General features: G+C 44.2%; 1 long non-coding RNA gene across 2 annotated transcripts; it reads right to left on the bottom strand.

Moving 5' to 3' along the window:
* Positions 1-737: 737 nt before the first annotated feature.
* On the bottom strand, positions 738-20,338 carry LOC147341257 (uncharacterized). Of its 2 annotated transcripts, XR_015159193.1 has the most exons (5): positions 20,224-20,338; positions 18,313-18,348; positions 17,433-17,500; positions 5,115-5,181; positions 738-1,051 (listed from the first exon to the last, which is right to left on the bottom strand). It is a non-coding gene; the product is annotated as an uncharacterized LOC147341257 (long non-coding RNA). The 2 variants fall into 2 exon arrangements; XR_015159192.1 differs by lacking the exons at positions 738-1,051; positions 5,115-5,181 and having other exon boundaries at positions 17,388-17,500.
* Between the last annotated feature and the right edge of the window lie 1,094 nt (positions 20,339-21,432).

The raw sequence follows: 21,432 nt of genomic DNA on the forward strand, positions 1-21,432 counted from the left end.
TTTAGAAACAAAGACTTCTTTTTATTTTATGACTTTTTAATTTCTGAAGAGTTCCACCTTTATTCCCAGGTATATGTTCGGAGACCCCCAGTGGATACCTGAGACCGTGGATAGTACTGAACCCTATATAGACTATGTTTTTTCCTATACATACACATCTATGATAAAGTTTAATTTATAAATTAAGCACAGTAAGAGATTAATGATAATAATGAAAAGAGTAAAATAGAACAAATACACTGTAATAAAAATTACGTGGACGTGGTCTCTCTCAAAAATATCCTATTGTACAATAAAATGCTTTTTCCATCATAACTAGGCACTTATCCTTCACTGTGGCTGTAATTTTCACAGTTTGAGATGCAACAGCAAATCTGGCACCAATTTCTTTTTCCTTTTTCACAATTTCATGGGTAGAAGATGCATTCTTACCGTAAATCTTAGCAACCTCAGCATACAACGTGGTTTTCTTTCTTTATTAACTCAAGAACTTTTAACTTACAGGAGCACTTCATGCCTTCTCTTTGGTGTATCCCAATGGCCAGCATCACTACTCTTGTACTTTGAGGTCATTAAGCAAAATAACGGTGACTTGGACACAAGGCTGTGATAGCTCGACGGTCGATCTGATACTAAGTGACTAACGAGTGGGATGTGCAGGACTAAGGGATGCTTCACATCCTGGGTGGGACCGAGCAGGACGGTGCAATATTTCATCATGCTACTCAAAATGGCGTGCAATTTAAAACTTATGAATTGTTTATTTCTAGAAATTTGTATTTAATATTTTCAGACCACAGTTGAGTGCGGGTAACTGAAACATTGGAAATCAAAACAGCGGATAAGGGTGGGGACTATGGTATAGCAGAAACCACTATAACTTGATGTATACCAGCTTATTCACCAGGGCAGTTATACAATCTTGCAAAGGTGAAATTTTAGGGAGTATTTCTAAGCAATACACAAATACTGTACTTACTCAAAATGATCACTAGGTGGCGAAAGACACCCTCTTCCCCGCTTCCGTCAGCTCTCTCAATCTTCCTATCTCCTGCCAAAAGGAAAAGGAGAGGAATAACGTAGAACGGTGACAAGGACACACAACAATAGCAAGAAATATTTGTTTTAGTTGTTTCCATTTCCCAAGGACAATAATAAGTCCTTCTCATCTCTGAAAATTTCAGAAATAGCCTTGTCTGGGAAGGTCATTTATTCTTCATTAATATCACTTACAAATATTGTTAACTAATACATCTCTCTGATATAACCATGCACTTTAACTACAAAACTCAAACCCTGTTCAGCTAAGTACTTCAGCCCTAGAAAAATCAAAAAGCAGCAGCAGCAGTGGCCTCTGGGACATTCCAAGCACGAGGTTAAGCCCTTCATTGCACTGAATCTGCAAACAGCTCTAAGAGCTAGGTGTTAATATCATCCCCAGGATACAGGTGAGAAAGCAGGAAAAGAGCCCCAGCTCATTGAGTCAGTAAGTGCCAGATATGGGATGCAAATGCAGGTTTGGTTTTGTTCAAGTTCAATAGCCACACCCTTAAATATCACACTCTGTGATACTTTGGGGTTGTGTGTGTGTAACTGTCTATGGGTCTTTCTATATTTGTCTATTCATATTTATATTTCTGTGCTTCTGTGTGATTTTTATGTCCATGATTCTGTGCAATGTGGAAGTGTGTGTCTGTGTGCACACACACAAACACGTGCAATCCAGAGCTTTCAGAGATATTTCTTGTAATTTCCACATCACTTTATATACTTTAGCCATCAGAGGGAGCTCCCTAATTTTCATTTTCTCTTGAAGAGGCTAAGAAAAAGATACACTAAAAGTCACATTCTTTTATATGTGGTTGAGTCGATTTTCATATGTTTAAGTCTGCATGTGTCTCTATGTCTATGCATGTGGAAGTCTGTGTTTCTGTCTGTAACATGATTAAGCCCATGGATACACCTATATGCTTACACTGACAGATGTACTAGTGTCTGTACATTCTTATATTTTATGTACATTTAGACTTAGTGTTGTGTGGGCATAGAAGTACATTTGTAGATCATTTGTGCATATGCACACATGAGCACGAGTCAATGTGTGTATATATTGACATGTGAGGGTGCATCTCTGTGCATCTGTGCATTTGTGTGCCTGTGGGTTTGTCTCTATTTCTACATGTATATGGTAAAGAACCTACCTGCCAGTGCAGGAGACTTAAGAGATGAGGGTTCGATTCCTGGGTTGGGAAGATCCCCTGGAGGAGGACATGGCAACCCACTCTAGTATTCTTGCCTGGAGAATCCCACGGACAGAGGAGCCTGGAGGGCAACAGTCCATAGGGTTGCAAAGAGTTGGGCACAACTGAAGTGACTTAGCACACATGCATGCATATGTGTATGTCTCTTGCTTTTATAGGGTGAAGATGTTCTGTGTCTGTGTATTTCTGGATGGGGATGCCTGCCATCTGAGTGCACATTTGCATGTGAATTTGTGTGTCCATATAGGCAAGTGCATTTAGCGTGTCAGCATCTATGTGGTTGAAGTCTTGTCTTCAGTGTGTATATCTCTGCATGAGACCGTGTGCATAAGATAGCACCCATGCCTGCATGGACATGTTTAGTCCTCATGTTTACTGTTTGCAAATATTCATCTGTGTGGGCCTCTGCGTGTCTCTGTATCTGTGTGTACATGACATAGGTGTGTGTAGGGGTAGGAGTCCATGTGCCTACATGTGTACATTCTTGCCTATAAGCCTCTTTATCTGTGTCTCAGGGCTTCTCTATTCACACATGCATGCCTTGGTGTTCATACATCTGTTCCTCCACCTCTGGTTGGATGTGTATGTCTGTGTGACCATCCTCATGTCTGTGGGTGCATGTGTGTGTGTGTGAGTCTGCATAAGTCTGTCTGCATGAGAACTAATGTCTTTGGACGACTCTCTGGGTGAATGCATCTGTGTGTCCAGGGGCAGGTGTTTATGTTACTGTGTGCATTTGAGGACTCTGTGTTTGGGAATTTTCCCTATGTGTTCTGCTATGTCTCTGCTCCTCTTGGTTTGTGTATGCCCCTGTGGTACCGATGCCCACTTCTGTTTGCATACATACATATGACAATACACACACGTGTCTGTGCAACTGTGTTTGTGAAGGCGTGCCGGGCTCTGCCAGTGTGGGTGCATACCTTTCTGTCTGTGTGAAAGACATGCATGCTTGTGTCCCTGTGTGCCTCTGTGTTTGTCCGGTATATCTGTGGGTCTCCGTGTCCATTTGTACATTCGCGTGGAATGTGTTCACGTGTGTAAATCTGTATAGATGTACCTATACCAGCTTTGGTGTCGATACCTTTGTGCGTCTACATGGGTGTGAGTCCATTATTTCTCTGTCTCTGTCTATATGCCTGTGTCTCTGTGAATCCAACTGAGATTCTGTGCATGAATGTGACTTTGTTCCTCTTGTGCATCTAAGTGAGTGTGTGTGAGTGCAGACGTATTTGCCCACGTATACCTCTGCGTGGGTCTCTAGGCCTGTGTGCCTATATGCCCATATCTGCAGGTATACACTTCTGCATATGAATCAATCTCCCTCTCTCTTCCCTGCCTCATTCTCTCCCCTGTATCTATATATAATGCTTATATCTCTATATATAAAAGTTTATGTCTCTATATGTATACAGCATTGTCTCTGTGTATATATGCATGTAGAGATTTCTTTATGGATTGTCTCTGTTGTGTCTGTGTCTGCATGGATATGTCTCCACTTACAGTGCATGTATGTGTGCACACCTACATGCTTGTGTGTTTCTACGTGCACACCAACATGCATGAACATTCCCATGTGCATCCCCATGGTCATTTCTATACATATGCATGTGTGCACGTTTATATGTTTTCATGGTGAGCATGAGCATGTAGGTTGCATGTACAGGCAGGAACATGTATGCACAGGTATGTTTTAATAACAACTATGCCTCTGTGTGTAGATTCATGTACTCCTGTGAGCATGAAAATGATAGTAAATACATATTTAAAACACATGTATCTACCTATGAATAAATCTCTGTACTTCAGTGTTTGCGTAAATGTCTCCGTGTCTCTGTGTATCAATAAAAACACATACAGCTGTGTCTGCATATGGACAGCTCTGTGCAGCTTATGGGTGTGTGTGTAGACAGGCCAACACCCATGTGTCTGTGTGAGCTTCCATGGGTTTGTCTACGTTTCTGCATAAACATCTGAAGTGTCTAAGAAGAGACATGTATCTCATCAGCCTCTAGAAGCATCTATATGTTGTCATATGTCTGTATGTGTATGTATCTGTGTTTTTGCAACTTTGAGGTTATGAATTAGTAAACACATCCTATGGATGCCTAGGTTGGCGTACATATGTCTCTGCATGCTTCTCTGGGCCTGTGTGAGTGTGGAGTGTATATTTCTACCTACAAGGTGCTCTGTGTCTACCTACAGAACTGTGTACATTTGTATGGATCTGTGTGGATGCATATGTGTAGACATGTGTATGCATGTGTAGACATGACATGATCCTTGTTGGGAATCTGGGTTATTTGCTCATATTTGTGCAAACACGTCTTTGGCTGTGGCTGAAAGAATGTATGATCTGTGGGATGATGACACACCTGTAGGTCTATGTCAGTGTGAATATCTGTGGCACTATGCATGTGTGTGTGTGTTCTGGTGTGTAGGTACTTATCTGTGATGAATGTTATGTATGTTGACTACTTTATTGGACAAAGACTTTTCTACTCATTTCTTCAGCTGCCTTTCTACTGTTTGGCCAGCAGAGAGGGCTCAAGATTTTCTTCCTGCTCTTGAAATAGCCACAAAAATAAGCATTAAAAGATGGCCTTCTTTGGAAAATGTGGATTATTAAAGACAGTAACTATGGTGTAATAACACAGGGTTTATAATCTGAAGGCCAAATATGGTGGCTGCTCAGATCTTCCAGTCCTGATGCCATCAGGGACCTTTTTGCCAGAGACCCTGGCATGCACCTACCTATCTTCCTCCTCCCCCTGGGCCTAAGCAGGGCCCACCTGCTGCAACCTTTTCCCCATTCTACTGCTTCTCTTTGACTAGAAATTCAGATTAAGATACCTGGTGTCACATAGTCCAACAGTCTTGGAGGCAGGAACCAGCATCATCCACAGTTGACAAATGAAGACTGAGGATCAGAAGATTAAAGCACATCATGAGCACCATATGACTAATAAGTGGCAGAGGCAGCATTCAAAGCCAGGCCTGATTGACATGAGAGCTTTCTGCCTTCTGCTCCACCCTGAACCACTTCTACTTTCGAGTGTGTCCCGTCCCCAGTGCTGGAGCCAGGACTGGGAACAGGCACAACTGCATTCCCAAGCCTGTGTCCTGAACCTTGATTCTTTCCCGAAACTATCTCATTTCATCCTTGGAACAGCTGAAAAGGAAATATTTCACCCATGTTTACAAATGCTTATACAGAGCCAAAGAAATGAAGTCACGTGTCAAAATCCTGTGTGAGCATGCAGGTCCTCAGTTTGTGTGCTGCTGCTGCTAAGTCGCTTCAGTCGTGTCCAACTCTGTGTGACCCCATAGACGGCAGCCCACCAGGCTCCCCCGTCCCTGGGATTCTCCAGGCAAGAACACTGGAGTGGGTTGCCATTTCCTTCTCCAATGCATGAAAGTGAAAAGTGAAAAGTGAAAGTGAAGTCGCTCAGTCGTGTCTGACTCTTAGCAACCCCATAGACTGCAGCCTACCAGGCTCCTCCGTCCATGGGATTTTCCAGGCAAGAGTACTGGAGTGGGGTGCCATTGCCTTCTCCACAGTTCGTGTGCTACAGAGTAACAACTTGTTGCTGAGGCTTAAACGTGATAGCATGGATGTCTCATGAAGTCAATCTGAATGTTCCAGAGGACACACACTAACTACCCTGCTTTTCTTGTGAGGCCTTCTGAGTATTATGTAGCAAGTCTGGGTGTTATGAGGGTATCTGTGAAGTCTGGGGCCAGGCTGGGCTTTGTGGGATGAATATGTGTGCTGTGGATTGTGTGTCTCTTGGTATGGCTCTTCTGTGAGGACCATGGGACAAGTCTGAGTGCCCCAGGGCTAGTTTCTGAGTTTAGGCGGCATGTCTCTGTGTAATTGGAGTGAGGCTAAATGTTGTGTGTTGAGTCTGTCTGAAGGAAGGTGAGTCTAGCTGTTGTGGGGCAAGTGTGTGTGAAGTATATGGAGTGTTAGTAAATGGTAGGGCCTATGAGTTTCTTGTGGTGTCAGTCCATGACAGGTATGATTCACATGTGCACTGTGATGTTGTTCTCTACATTAAGGGAGGAATAGCTATAGGGTGTGAGGTGAAGCTGTGGATTATGGGTTATCGCTATGAATTATGGGTCCTGTGAGGTCTGAGGTTTGGAGTGAGTGTGTTTTGCAGGAGTGATTCAGAGCATTGTGATTTTTATGACTATGATTTTTTGGATTTGTGTGTGTGTTTAGTCACTCAGTCATATCTGACTCTGTGCGACCCTATGGACTGTAGCTCACCAGGCTCCTCTGTCTATGGGATTTCCCAGGCAAGAATACTGGAGTGGCTTGCCATGCCTTCCTCCAGGGCATCTTCCCAACCAAGAGATTGAACCCGTGTCTCTTGCATCTCCTGCATTGGCAGGCAGATTCTTTACCACTAAGCCACCAGGGAAGCCTTTTTTGGATGTACCATCAGGTACATCTATGGACTGAGGAACATGTCCTCCCAATGTAGGGCATATCTAGCTGTTGTGGTATATACACTGCAGTCTGTGTGTTGTGGGATATATGCTTGAGTCACAGGGTGAGACAACATGTCATGGGTTGATTCTGCAGATTCTATAGTAAGTTGTTATGTCATAGGGATAACCTTTGCACTGTAGGATATGTCTATGCCTCACGGGCAATCTATGTGGCTTCATAAAGAGGGACAGTCCCATAAGTAAAGTTGTGTCTTTACATAGTATGCCATTTCTGGAAGACATGGTCTGTGCTGCACACTGTATGATTAGACTGTTTCTGGATGGGGTGTTGGGTATATTCTGGTGTTTTAAAAAGAGTGCATATTATTAGGGGTGAGTCTGGGTGTGCAGGAGCTTGTGTATTTGTGTTAAGATTACCCTGTGTGCTGTAGGCATATCTGCTTTATGAAGTAATTCTGTGTTGTAGCATATGCCAGTGTATGACTGAACATGTCTTGAGTTTGGAATCTTTATGCTGGGTAAAGATTTGTTCTGTGAAGGATGTTTGTGTGGTAGGTCAGTCTATGCATTATAGGGCGTGTCTCTCAGAGGTGTAGGACACGACTGTGTGCTGTGAGGCTTGTCTGTAGTATTGTGGCTCATGTATTGAATTGTGAGATTTTGTGCAGGCAGGTAAGTCTGAATATTGTGGCGCATGTCAGTGTGTTATGGGGAGAACTTGATCTGGAGTGCGCTTCTAAGTTGTGATTTTGTTCTAGGTGTTTCCAAGTGAATTTGCTTTGGGGAGGAAGTCTGAGCCTGATGTGGCCATTCTGGAACTGTTGGGCATGTCCCTGCATTTGCAAGGTGTTTTCTACATTGTAGGATGCACTTTTTCACTGGAGGTTTTGCTAAGGTGTAGGGATGACAAAGTACACTAGAGATTGTGTCTAGGTTGTAGGTCAAGGGTATCTTGTGGGGCAAGGCTGTGTTGGAAAGTACATCTGGTGAGGAGAACAACTCTGTAATGGGGATCATGTCTTCCTCCTGTAGGGAAGGTCTGTGTGTCCTAGGGCAATTCTGGGGGTTGGGGACACATGTTTTCTTTGAGGGGTAAGTATTTGCCTTACGGAGCAATTGTGTGTGTACATACTGGGGTGAATCTGTGCATGAGAATGCAGTTTTGTGTTTGTGGGAGAAACCTCTGTGTCACAGGGTACACTTGCTCATCGTAGGTTAGCTGCAGCTAGGGATTATGGAGCTAGTTTGTGTGCTGGAAGACACATCTGGGTGTTGTGTGGCAAGACTGAATTGGTGGCTGGATATTTTTTAAATCTATTTTTACCATTGGGTAAAATTGGGTGAGTTGATGTTGTAAAGTGAGGCTGTGCAGTATCGGGAGAGTTTAGCTTTGTGGAAGTTATCTGTGGGTTATAGGGCATGTCTTGGTGTGGTGGGGTAAGCCTGGACATGGTGGGGCAAGTCTGTCCATTATAAGGTCATTGTGGATATTGTGAGACATTTTGCAAGTACTGTGGTGCAAGACTGATTCTGAGGCAAAGCTAAGTGTTATAGAGACGTTGGATGCCTCAGGGAGCAAATCTTGGCTTTTTTGGAGAATTTTTGCATTGTGAGAGAAACCTGTATATGGTGATACTATTCTATGGGCTGCAATGGGAGTCACGTCGTGGATCATGTGTGATATCATCAGTTGGTCTAGGTCATTGAGAGCTGAGTTTGGAGTTCTGGGAGAGTTTAGGCACTGTAGGGCTCATATACATATGGCAGAGTGGTTTTTGGAGTTGTGGTGCACATTCTGTGTGTTTGGGGGCATCTGGTGGTTGTGGTGCATAATGGGCTCATTGTTTGCTTTGTAGATGAGTTTCTGCCCTATGGACTTATTCCATGTGTAGGGGGAAAGCCTGTGCATTGTAAGATGAATTTGGAAGTTGTGTAAAATTATGTATGTACTATCAGGCAGGTAGGTTTTCTGTCACACGTTTTAGAGCTCCTGGACAAGACTTTGCTGGTGGGGGAGGGAGCAAGTCTTTGCATTTGAGGATGTGACCAGATATGGTGGAGGAGTCCAGTTGTTATGAAGTGCATGTTTTGAGAAGTATTTGTACCTTGTTATGCAGTTCTGTGTGTTTCTGAGGGGGTCTTCATCTTTGGGGACATATGTATGGATTGTGGCGTGTATACAGGATGTATAGAACAGCTATGGGGGAAGCTGCCCACTTTGTGTAATTTGGGCTGCTGTGATGTAAGTCTGGCCAATGTAGCGAGAGCTCGGTGGTGTGACTGGATTATGCCCATTGTTTTGGCAGTGTCTTAAGTTGCGACTGTTGGCTTGTACATTCTATTGTGTGTACGGGCACTGTGGGACACACATGAGTGTGTGTGCCATGCTGGGCTTGATGCAGGGTGGGTTTGTGTATTTGGGGCTAATGGTGAGTGTTTGGTACAAGTTTGGGAGTAATGTGGTTAAGTGTGTGGTGGCACGAGTTTGTTCTCTGGGGTAGATCTGTGAGTTGTTGGTTGCGATTGTGCAGTATGATGTAATTCTGTGCATTGTGGGGTGACTCAGAGAACTGTGAGCCGAGTTGGAGTGCTGTTGCTCTTTTCTATCCATTGAAACTCAACTATGGGCTTAATGAGGGTGTTTCTATGGGGGCATGCTATTATATTTTAATGTGGTTTGGCAATTATTTTTAGAGTCTGTGTGTTGCACTGTGAGTTTGAGACTCCAAGGGGCAAATTTGCATGTTTTGTGACAAGTCTGAGTTGGGACAAGTTTGTGGAGTTGGTGTGGTGTGGGACAAAAGTGTGTGTCGAGCTCATCCGTACCCTGACTAGCAAGCTGATGTGCTGTAATGTAAGTCTGTGAGTTCTGAGAGGAATCTCTATCTTGCATGTGTGAGTATATTGTAGGTGTTTCTGCACGTTATAGTGCATGTGTGTATACTGCTTGAGCAAATCTTCGCATTATGAGCTAAGTGTGTTAACTGTGAGAGGGTTCTACAGATTGTATTCAATAGAATGGGTGGTATCCTAAGATGCTATTCCATGCCTTGTTGGGAGAGGAGGTTGTCTTGTCATTGACTGCAAGTGTTAGGGAGCACTCATTTTGCTGAGGGACATGTGTGTACAAATGCATGTATGTGTATTTGGTGTCAACTGTGAGTGTTGTGTGACACATCTGTGTGTCTTGAGTCGACCCTCTACAATACCCGGGGAATCTGCCCAATTTGGGCTGGTTGTGTGCTCCTTTGTGTGGGTCTCTGAGTGGTGAGCACAGTTTTGGCACTGTCTTTGGAGAACATGTAGGAGAAACGTGCGCTGGGGCACATTTCTGCATTGTAAGAAGAGTCTTGTGGCATGAGTTGTGTCTCCTCATTGTGACTTGACACTGCACCGTGCGGCATATCAGGGCTTTGTGACACGATTCTGTGCTTTCTGAGAAGAGTCTGGGTTTCGTATTTGTATCTGCCTGTTGGGTTTTGGCAATTCTGCACACTGTGTGCTGAGCTCAGAGTGGTGAGGTGAGTCCTTGTAATGGGTTGTGGATAAGCGTTGCAGGGTGTGCCTTTGTGCTGCGCATGACAGGTCTTGGTACTCTGTTGCTGCTCTTGTTTTCCCTGTAAGCCAGGTGTCTGCCCAGCAAGGTGCAGGGTGTGTGTGTATGTGTTGGGCACCACGTCTTGGTTCTCGGCCACATTTGTGCTCTGTTGTACAGCTATGTGTTTTGAAGGCAAGTCTGTGTGCTGTGCATTTCTGTCTGCATTAAGGATACGGGGTTTAATGGTACTGTGAAGTGAATCTGGGCATTGTGGGGTTGTCCTGGATGTTGCAGCCCATGTCTGTGTGCTCTAGGATGTGCCTTTGTGTACAGGGATGAGCGTGTGCTCCATGGGGTAAGTCTGTGCACTGCAGGGAACCAAGTATGTTAGCAGGCATGTTTGCATTGTATACAAGGTGTTCTCCTATCTGTCCAGACTGGTGTGTGATGTGTGCCTTGCACAGTTTGTTTGGGCAAGCCTGGGAGGTAAGGGAGCATACCTGCACATTATAGGGCCTCCTTTGTGCTAGGGAAACTCTTGGCAGTGAGCCTGGGTGTTGTGGGTCTAGTGTTTTCATTGTGGAGTGTCTGTGGAGCAAACCAGGTTTGTAGAGTGAGGGTGTGCATGGTGATCCCAGCCCATGCACGGTATGCCTTTTGTTATGAGGCAGGTCTATGCACTGAGGGGTTTACCTGTGCTTTGTTGGGGTCGTTTTTAGGCCACACTGTGGACATGTGGGATGTCACTTCCCTGACTAGGAACTGAACTCGTGCCCTTGCAGTAGAAGTGCAGAGTCTTAACCACTGGATCACCAGGGATGTCCCTTTGTTGGGCTTTATACTTGGCATGATGGTGCTATGAGATGAAGGTGTGTAGGACATGGCAGGCAGGTGTTTGTGGAGCACGTCTTACACTGTTATCACTCTGTGCATTATGGAGTGGGTTGTGTGGGTTGGGGTTGTGTCTGTACTTCAAGATGAATATCTGTATGTTGTGAGGCATGGCTGTGCAGCATGGGGTGGTCTGTCAGCAGTAAGTTCCCTCCAGATGTTCTGATGTGAGTGTGAGTTAGGCAGGCAGACATTTGCATTACCAGTCACAGGTCGTATTTGAGGGCTCTGGGCCTTGTGTATCTGTTGGAGGACTAGGTGGACACAACTAAAGGTGTTTGGGGCCCTTGCACTGTGATGTAATTCTGTTCCCTTGGGGGGGGGCGCTGTGGGTTGTGTGGACGTCCATACCCTGTGGAAGACTCCCAGGATTTCAGAGACTAGACTGCGCAGTGGGACAAGATGGTGTGTCATGATGCCATTCTCTACTTTGTGGGAGGAGTCTGCAGTGAAATCAAGTCTGTATGCTATAAGGCATGTCGATATGGATCAGCTCTCCATTAGAGAAGTCTATGTGTTATGGATTGTTTCTAGGGATTTTAAAGTGAGTTTTCTGTGTTGTGGGGCCAATGTGTTCTGTGGTATGTGAATTGTAGACCCCGTGTGTGTGTGTGTGTGTGTGTGTGTGTGTGTGTGTATGACAAGGTGCATTTAGTTCAATGGGATGAATGTTTGCATGGATGAGTTTGTGTATCATGGGTGTGTTTGTGCACTGCCAGGTGTTGTGTGATGCGTCTACGTGTTCTGCACAGTAGGTGCTTCCTAGTGTTGTGGGCTAACTGCAGTCGATAGGGAAATTGTAAGGAAAGGGTGGTGGGAGTGAGCTGTGATGTGATTCTGGGCTGCATGTTGTGTGTTAATTTGAATTATTTTAGGTCGAGTTGTACCATTATGGTCCAGTTGCACGTGTAGAAGCAACAATAACAACAACAACCAGATCTGCTAACATCTGTAACACTAATTCTGTGCCAGGCACTCTTCTAAACACGTTATAAGCAGTCACGCATTTATTCTTCTTGACAGCCCTAATAAGTAGGTACCATTATTACTCCCAATTTATACCTGAGAAAAATAAGGCACAGAGACATTAAGACTCCTTTCCAAAGGCACATGATTAGTTAACAATACACATGTTCTTGGAAGCCAGGCAGCCTGAATCCTAAAAGTAAGTTTTAACCACAATCTACACCGCTTCTTTGTTTGGGGATGTGCATATTTCCGGACCTTGTGGGGTTTGTGTCGGTGTGGTGGTATAATATAGGGTGCAGAGCCCCTACAGAGAGCAGAAATTCATCCAAGTGTGTGAGGCTTCTCCCTGAGTTTCGGGATGGGTCTTGTGCAGAGGGGGCATTGTTTATATCAAGTTTGGAAGCAAAGATGCTAATGTTTTGCCCTGTGTGGCAAGGCTTTCCACTGTGCACTGACTGTGGCCACTGTGCTGAGCTCTTGCTTTAAAGGACAGGTATGTGGTGATGCAATTTTGTGAGCTGTCAGATGAATCCCGTGTGTTTGCTGGAGTGTCGATTTGGAAAGGTGTGTTTACATGTTGTACATCTAGTCCCTGGACGATGGGTATTGCTGTCCTAGACTGAGTCATGTAGGGGAAGTCTATAATTGTGATGCAGTTCTGTGAGTGATGAGGGGACCGCGTGTGCTGTGGGAAACGTGTTTACGTTGCAGGGGTCTGCAGGTTTTCTGAGGTCATTGAGGAGGGAATGTGTGTACCTGTTCAGTCATGCCCAACTCTTTGTGACCCTATGGATTGTAGCCTGCCAGGCTCCTCTGTCCATGGAATTTTCCAGGCCAGAATACTGGATTGGGTTTCCATTTCCTACTCCAGGGGATCTTCCCAACCCAGGAATCGAACCCCAGTCTCTTGTGTCTCTTGCATTGGTATGCAGATTCTTTACCACTGCGTCACCTGGGAAGCTAATTGAGGAGGGGGGGTCTGTGCATTTTAGGATGCCTCTGCATAGGGTGTGTGTGTGTATTGCTGTACAATATTTCTGCGCATCTGGGGCCTAGCTGTGCTCATGTTACGGGAAGCATCTTTGTGTTGTTGGGGCATGCTGGTGCCTTGGAGGCAGGTGTGCATTTGGGCTGAGGACACTGTGTTGGAGAGTGAGGGTGTGTGTTACACAATGCTGAGCACTTACACAGTAAGCACCCTAGGGGTCTGGGAGGTGGGACACGTATTATGGAGTGTTCTCTGTGCTCGTGAGGCAAGCTGGGTGATGCTGTATGCTGTGGGATGAGTCACAAGGCACAAGACTTATTCACTGAGGAGCATGACCTTAGGAGCATAGTTCTGTGCTATATCCACACATGATGGGACAAAATCTGTGCATGGTAGGGTGTGTTCATGTGACAGAGGGCACATCGCTGAGCTGGAGGATGCATGTGTGTGTGCATGTGTTGTGTTGTGGGTCTGGATACTGTGGGGGTGAGTGTGTATATTAAGCAGCAAGCCCATGCATCACAGAGCACACTTCTGAACTGTGATGAAGCTCTGTGTGTGGCGAGCAGGATCTGGTTTAGGATCCTGTCCGTGCTCTGTAGGGTGTGTGGCTGTTGTGGCAAAGCGCCTGTGTGCCGTAATGTTCCCAGATGTTCTGGGGTTGACCCTTTTCACATTAGCAATGGTACTATCAATTACATTGTTAATTACATTAACAACTGAAACAGTTCCTGTGTGCCAGGCACTGTATTAAGCACTTAGCGTATCCTAATCCATTCAATACTCACAACAACCCTTTTTAATAGATACGGCTGTTATCTTTGTTTTACAAATGAGCAAACCAAAGAATAGAAAAATATACTTACCCAATGTGCACAATTAGAAAGGGGTGGAACCTGGATTCGAACCCAAGTAGTCTGGGTCCAGAGGCCTTGTTCTTAGCCATTACACAAGTGGTGTGTGTTGAGGGCCAGGGCTGCAGCTCAATGGGATGGTAAAGCACATCTGTAAACTATGATGGAAATCTTGGCATTGCACAGGTAATAGTGTGTGTTGTGTGTCTACATATCGGGGAAGGCTCATGTACTTTATATAGGTGTTCTATCTTAGGGTAAATGTGTGTTGTGTTGCAATTCTGTGCATTGAGGGAGAAATCTATGTATTCACAGGCATTTCTGTGAATTCTAAGTTTTGTGGGTGTGATTATGTCGTGGGGCAAATCTATGACTTGAAAGGCTTGACTGAGTATTTGGGGTGAGGCTCAGGGTTCTATGGTATTTGTGTGTGTTGTGGAGCAAGTCTGTGTGTTGATGGGAGAATCTGTGCATCTAGATGAAGTTCTGGGCCTCCTTGGGCCGACTTCAGTGTGAAAGCCATCTGTGTGTGATGGGTGAATCCACAGGTTGTAGAGCAAAGGGTGGTGAGTGTTTGGGTGTGTATGTGTGCACTGCGTAATCACCCTAAGGAGTGTGGTTTGGGTGAAGTGAATCTGCATGACAAGTGTGTCCTGTGACATGACTCTGCATCATCGAGTGCAGGGTTGTGCTTTGTCATAGGTTGTATCGAGGTTGTGAGGTGACTGTGAGCTGAGGGGAGAATCTGAACATTTCACGGAAAAGTTAGGTGCTGCCATGGCATGAGCATGTCTGTTGTGGAACAAGCCTGTGCACTGTAGGGCCAGTTTGCACACTGGGAAATAGTGCTATGAGTTGTGAGGTGTGTCTATGTATCACAGAGTATGTCTGAAGAATTTGACAGGGGCTTTCTTGATCCAAGGCCACAGTGTGCCTTATGGAGAAGTGTATATTTGGAGGAGCTCTGGATTCTGTAGGGCACATGAGGGTGCCATAGGGTGAGTGTTGGCATTGTGTGGTGACTGTGTTTGTTGTGGAGTCAACTGGTGCATTGGAGGGAAAGATGGTGCGTTGTGCCATAGTCCGAGGGGGTAGGGGATACATGTTAAGATGGTCTTTGCATCTCTCTGTGATGGGATGAGCTTGTCCAAGTGCAGTGGGGCGAGTCTGTGCTCTGGATTTAATCTTGGTGCTGTGGGCTGAGTCTTGGAGCTGTGGGGAGGGTCTAGGTGGTGAGGGCACATCCTTGTGCTGTGGACACGACTGTGTTCCACCGAGAGGCTGTGTGTCCTGGGGCCAGTCCGCTGAGTCAGAGAGGGTCTGTGTGCCTGGAGGGAGGGCCTGGGTCCTGGGGAGACAGCTGGGTTTGTGGGGTGAGCCTAGATACTGGAGACAGTATACTGTGTGCTGTGGGGAGCATCTTTCAGCCAAAAGGAGAATCTGTGTGTGTCCGGGAGACTCCGTGTGCTGTCAGCTGGCGGGGGTGGGGGGTGGTGGGCTGTGTTTCATGGGGTGAGTCTGTGTGACTTGAGTCATGTCTGTGTCCTGCGGGCCACGTCCGTGTCCGTAGGGGCGGGCTTGGGTCCTGTGCTGCTTGTCTGCGTGCTGTGAAGTTCGCCTGTCAGCGGAGAGTCTCTGTGTCTCTCTGTGCGGGTTTTCAAGCTGTGTGGTGAACTGTGTTCTGGGATGGGGGAGGCTGTGTGCCTGGGGAGGGAGGCGAGGTCCTGTGCCCGGAGGAGGGCCTGCGTGCTCTGCAGGTCATCTCTGTGCCCCGGGAAAAGTCCTCTCCCTTGGTGGGAGTCCGTGTGCTGGGTCAGGGAGATGCAAGTGGAGTCTGCGCCCTACAGAGGACCTCAGCTATGGGTTTAGTGGGTGGGGCATCGGAGAAATCTAGGTGCTGTGGGGACAGCCTTTGTTCCATGGGGAGCCTATGTGCTACAGACTGAGTCCCTGCTGTGTGGTGAGAGTGTTGTGTTGTGGGGCGTATTGGGGGTAGGAGGGCGTGTCTGTGACCTCTGGAGTGAGTCTTTGGGCCTTGAGAAGATGCTTGGTTTTGGAAGAATCTGTGTTCTGTGGGCTGTGTCTGTGGGCTCTACGTGTGCCAGGGAAACGCTCTGTGTGACATGGGGACAGTCGCAGGGGCTGTGATGGTCTCTGTGTCTGGGGTAGAGTCTCTCTGTGTCACGGGGGGCACAGATCTGCATGCTTTAGTGAGACTTTTGGCTGCGGGGAGGATATGTATGCCTCTGGGTGAGGCTGGGTGATGTAGTGAAATGTGTGCTGTGGGGCACGTTTGTGGCCCTGGTGCTTCTCCACATGCAAAGCAAAGAGTCTTTGTGCTGTAGGGGTAACTGCAGTGCTTGTGCTGTTTGGCCAGGGGACATTAGAGGGTGAGTTTGTACATTGTAGCACCAGTCTGTTTCAGGGCAAGTCTCCTTTAATATCTACAAAGAATAATAGCCAACACTTATACACTGATTATCATTACCGGACACTGTTCTAAAAGTGCTATTATTACCCCCATTTTCCATCTGAGGAAATTGAGGCACAGAGACATTAAGTAAAATTGTACCTGTGATCATGCAACTAGCCACCTGTGGAGGTTTGAAACAAGGCAGTCTGTTACCTTTGCCCACACCATTATGAATGCCCTGGGGGCCCTGAGGCGTAATATCCCCTTGTGGGTGAGTGGCCTCAAAGATTGGGAAGACTTCATGATCTCTGGTGGACATACTGAAAGCAGGTAATATAGGAGGAAGAAAAAGGGGGTGGCTCAAAGCCTTCCGAGGATTAAAAAAAAAATTAAATGCTCTGTATACCATAATGGTGGCATTTCAGCCCAGAAGAACTGACATCAGGACAGCAAAATAACACCTTCAGCGTCTGGAGCCCCCATGACCCCTCCCTCGCCTCCACAGCCGCATTCTGCCACTGCGGAAGAAAGAATGCGCATGCCCTGGTGAGCTGCCGTTGCCATGGAAACCAACCTCCAGTCACAAACAAATCATAGCCTAATACAGCAAATCTAGAAATGATTGGGGCTGCGGCTGTGAGCCAAAGGAGCCCCTTGCAGTAAGGGCAGGCAAGGCATCCTCCCACCCACACCCCCCTTTTTTCTTCCCGAATCAGTAAAGGCTAGAAGCAAGTCAGAAGTCAATAGCGAAAAGAAGACTGTGTTGGGAGTGGGGGTGGCAAGGGTCAACAGTGGGTGGCGGGTGATTTTAATAGTCAAATATTTCTTTCAGAAACATTTAGCCCACCACCCACTAAAAGACTCCGTGGTTTATGCTTGAGCCTTTCACCTGCAGTAAAAAGAGGCGAATCACAGGGGTATGTCCCTCTCTACAAGAGATGGTGGCAGTGGTGGCATGGATTGGGACTCATCCTGCCTCCTTTAAATCCCTAGATCAGACTACCGCCAGCAACAGGCTGCAAACATTATTTATTTTTGTTCCTTATACATTTCTTACATTTTCCACTTCTACCATTCTAGAAAATTCCAGGAACTGAGTCCAGTCAGCTTTAATTCTCCGAGTACCTGAGGAGTAGAAAAAGAGGTTGAAGGAGGAACTTTAGGAATAACACTAACCCCAGGAGTATTGTTTGACTACACAATTAGGCTGTCAGCTGTGTCTAGGAGGAATAGCACATCTGGAACAGTGGTTTAATATATCAGGATTCCTCGATTTTCACTTGTAAAACGCATCTCAGAAAGATAATTTTTTGACTATTTAAAATGTTTAAATCCTGTTTGAAAACCACTGCCCTAAACTGTGTGTGCCCTGAATTTGTGAAAGGCATCAGCAAGAACGTGATGTTATAGTATAGAAAGCTGTCAGAAGCTGCAAGAAGGTACCAGTGCTATTGTTGGATGTAACCTTCTTGGGTAGAGAGAAAATGGCCGACCTGTGGAAAGCTACACCCTATCTAGTGGGAGGACAGTTCTTGCCATTTCAAATCAGTGGAAGAAGGTTGGATTATTCAATAAATGATGCTGAAACAATTGGTGACCTATTTGGAAAAAACACAAAATTAGATCTACTTCATATCATATGCCAAAATGAATTCTAGATGAATTAGAGTTAATTGCAAAGAATGAAACAAGTAAATGACTAGGAAAAATGCAGGTGAATACACTCATAAAAGAAAGAAATCACAAAATCAAAACTTGATAGTTATGATGTCTAAAAATGTAAAGCTGCAACACGTTTAAGAAAACTCACCATAAATGATAAAACATAAATAGGCAAATAAACTGAAAAATAATGCTTTTACCACATATGATAAATAAATGAGGCGATATTGTATGGGGTTGGCGGGGTAGGGGAAAAACCTTAAACTGGTTCATACCATTTGATCCAGGAATTTCACAGCCATGAATTTATCCTAGGAGAAAAAAACAAACAAAAAAGCTCACTGAGGTTTATATGGAAAGATATTCCTTAAATTATAACAGCAAAAATTGCACATAATTGGACATTTAGTGGAACACTTATATGATCGAAAATTAAGCATCCACAAAACATCGCATTCTTGTGGGATATGTTAAAATATGGAGAATTTCTCTCAATATATTGCTTAGTGATTAAAGCAGATTGAAAAGGATATGTGCGTAGGATCTTCATTTTATATATAAATACATATTTTATGCATAGATTTGCATGTTTCAGAGAAGAGGGACTGACTATATTAACAGCAATTAGCTCTTGGTTATAGGATTATAAGTAATTTGTATAGGCATCTTTAGGTTTTCCCCAATTTTCTACAACAAATATGTGAATTTTTATAATAAAGGGGAAAGATGGCAAGATATTTTAATAAGATATTGGTTTTAATAATGGCTATAAAAGGGATGAGAGTATGGAAAAGAAAGTCTGGGATTAGAGACATTAGAAAGCAAAGAGTATATCTGTCCATGTTTATCAACAATGGAGCAAACCAGATAAACTCAAGATGTGTTATGTAAAGATTATAGTCATATTTGTACGTTAGTAGGTACAGAATTTCTTATACAAGATGGACTCCTGGAAAATTTTCTTCACTACAGCAGAGGATGGTCACGTGTCCCTGGATGTGTCAGTCATCCTCTTTGCCGCAGTGCTCTGTTCGAAGCCCCCCTCCCTCCTATGGCTTCATCACACTCTCCCCACCACCTCCTGCAAAACATGCCACCAGCAGACATTTTCAGCTTGGAAAAAATGGCCCCTCTTACCAACTTTCTTTAAAGCTATTTCATTCTTATCTTTTCCTCCTTGACTGCTATTTTGGCATCTAACTCAAAAAATCTACTTATCTATCTTTGTCCTCCTTTGCTTCCTATTGACAAAGCAATCTGAATTTCAGAGAAATAAAAGACCCAGCACTTCAGCTTTTTTTTTTTCTTTTTTTCTTGCAGAAACGTATGTACTAAAGCAATTTCCAGGTACAAGGAGACACTAAAGGGTAAACATTTTCAGGCACGATTCAGAAACAAATATAAAAGCTTTGTTGATAGGAATCTGCTATTTTTTTCACATCCCTTTCCCAAGAAAGAAGCACTTATCATATTGTCTTTACTGTAAAAATCGATGTCCACAAATACAAATGAATTATTTTCCAAATAAAGGCACAGTCACAATAGTCATTATTTCTCTTTCATGATGTTTCATCCTAAAACCAAATTTAAATCTTTCTCATTCAACACACGTTCATCTCTCATGTGAAGCAATTAATCTGAACATTACAGGGTACCCTCCTTCTCATTTTCTCTCCTGTACAGACATCTAGTCACATGATTTTCTTAATTAAAAAAAATGAGCCATGGTATTTTTTTCCCCATTGCAAAATAACATTTTTCTCATGCTCTCTCCATACCGTGAAAGGAAATCAGATCTTAGAACATTGTGAATCGTCATCCATTTCATCACATCTAATGCAAACATCCTAAAGCTGCCATAGCATTCCCAACGCAATTTCTCATTTCAATAACATCTTCATCGAGTCCTCTTTGAGGTACTATCTTAACCAGAATCACAAGAGGGAAGTTTCTATACTTCCTTCTAAAAATTCATTCACTTTTTCAGAAACGAGCTTTAAACTAGAAAAGTGACCGTGGAATGTTTAGAATTGAATTAAGCCATTTTCTCAATGCCATGGATTAAAATCAGAAATTCCTCCACAGTTATGTATTATTTTGATCCATCAAAACATGTCGCTTGCTATTAAAAAAAAAAAAAAAACGTTTCAGATATCTATGTTACAAAAGATTTCTCCGCTACTTACCAGCTGCCTTCGCTCTGCCTCTCCACCAGCTCGGAGGTTGTCGCACTGAAGGGGTGGGGGGAAGAGCTGCAGCGGCTGCTGGAAAATGAGCTGTGCTGTGAAGAAGGGATTAGCTGGAGCGAAAGGAAAAAAATGCCTTGGCATTATCCTCAAAATTCCTCTCCAAACATAAAATCATATTAAACATTACATGCTAAAAAGCGCATGCTCAACAAAGGGCGGAATTTAACAGTGAAGCTGCTGATCTAAAATATACCTAAATTGCCTTGCTTTCCAGTGAAACCCCTACCAAGCCATGGTCTTTGGCTCTCCCATCTCCTAGCAACAGTCTCATTAATATTTTTCTCTGCAATGGTCCTACTAGGCATCAGAGAACATTCACAAGGTCTGGTCTCTGGTGGTGAGCATTACCATTTTATTGTTCAAGATGCGTGCGTTTTCCCCAGTAAAGGCAAAGCAGGCATTCAATAACAAGTTCTCCCTGGAAAGATTTCAGATTCCAAAGACATTCTAGTCAAATGACAGAGATTGTTCTTGTCTGGCCCCTGTCCCTTGGTGCAGTGCTGTCACTAGACCCCTGAGCTAAAGATGGGCATTAGCAAAAGATGCCTAAACTTTCTGTGATCGCCAAATTACAAACAGCAGCACAGCTATAAATCCAGGCTCTAAATCAGTGTTGCTACCCACTGTGCTCAGAGAAAAAAATTAATGCACAGAATTCGTTCGTATCCTTAGCCCTGTAACCATGCTCCCACCCACCTTCTTGGTTACTGGAGGTACATGTTGCAAAAATAGTGGATGAAATATAACCAAATCCAAAACAACCCACTTATCTATTATTAACATGGAAAATATTAACTACATGTTAAGAAAAAGAGGGTGGGTTACTATACAGTATATATAATATGATCTTTTTTGTATCTTATATGGCTAGGAATAAGTATACATAAATAAAACTGAAAGGATATTTACCAAAATGTTAGGAATAACTATGTCTGGGTTTTCTATGGATGGCAAATTTGAGGGGTGTTTAGATCATTTTTTTCTTTTTGATTATCTATTTAATAACTTTTCTATAATTAACATATATTCCTTGGGTTATTAAAAGAGAACCATGCACAACAATGTGAATATACTTAATGCCACTGAACCGTTCACTTAAGATAGTTAAAATGATGCATTTTATGGTGTGCATATTTTACTACAGTA

The sequence above is a fragment of the Bos grunniens genome, chromosome X (genome assembly GCF_055505025.1).
Source record: "Bos grunniens cultivar Pamir isolate PY7600 chromosome X, Bosgru_T2T1.0, whole genome shotgun sequence".
NCBI lineage: Eukaryota > Metazoa > Chordata > Mammalia > Artiodactyla > Bovidae > Bos > Bos grunniens.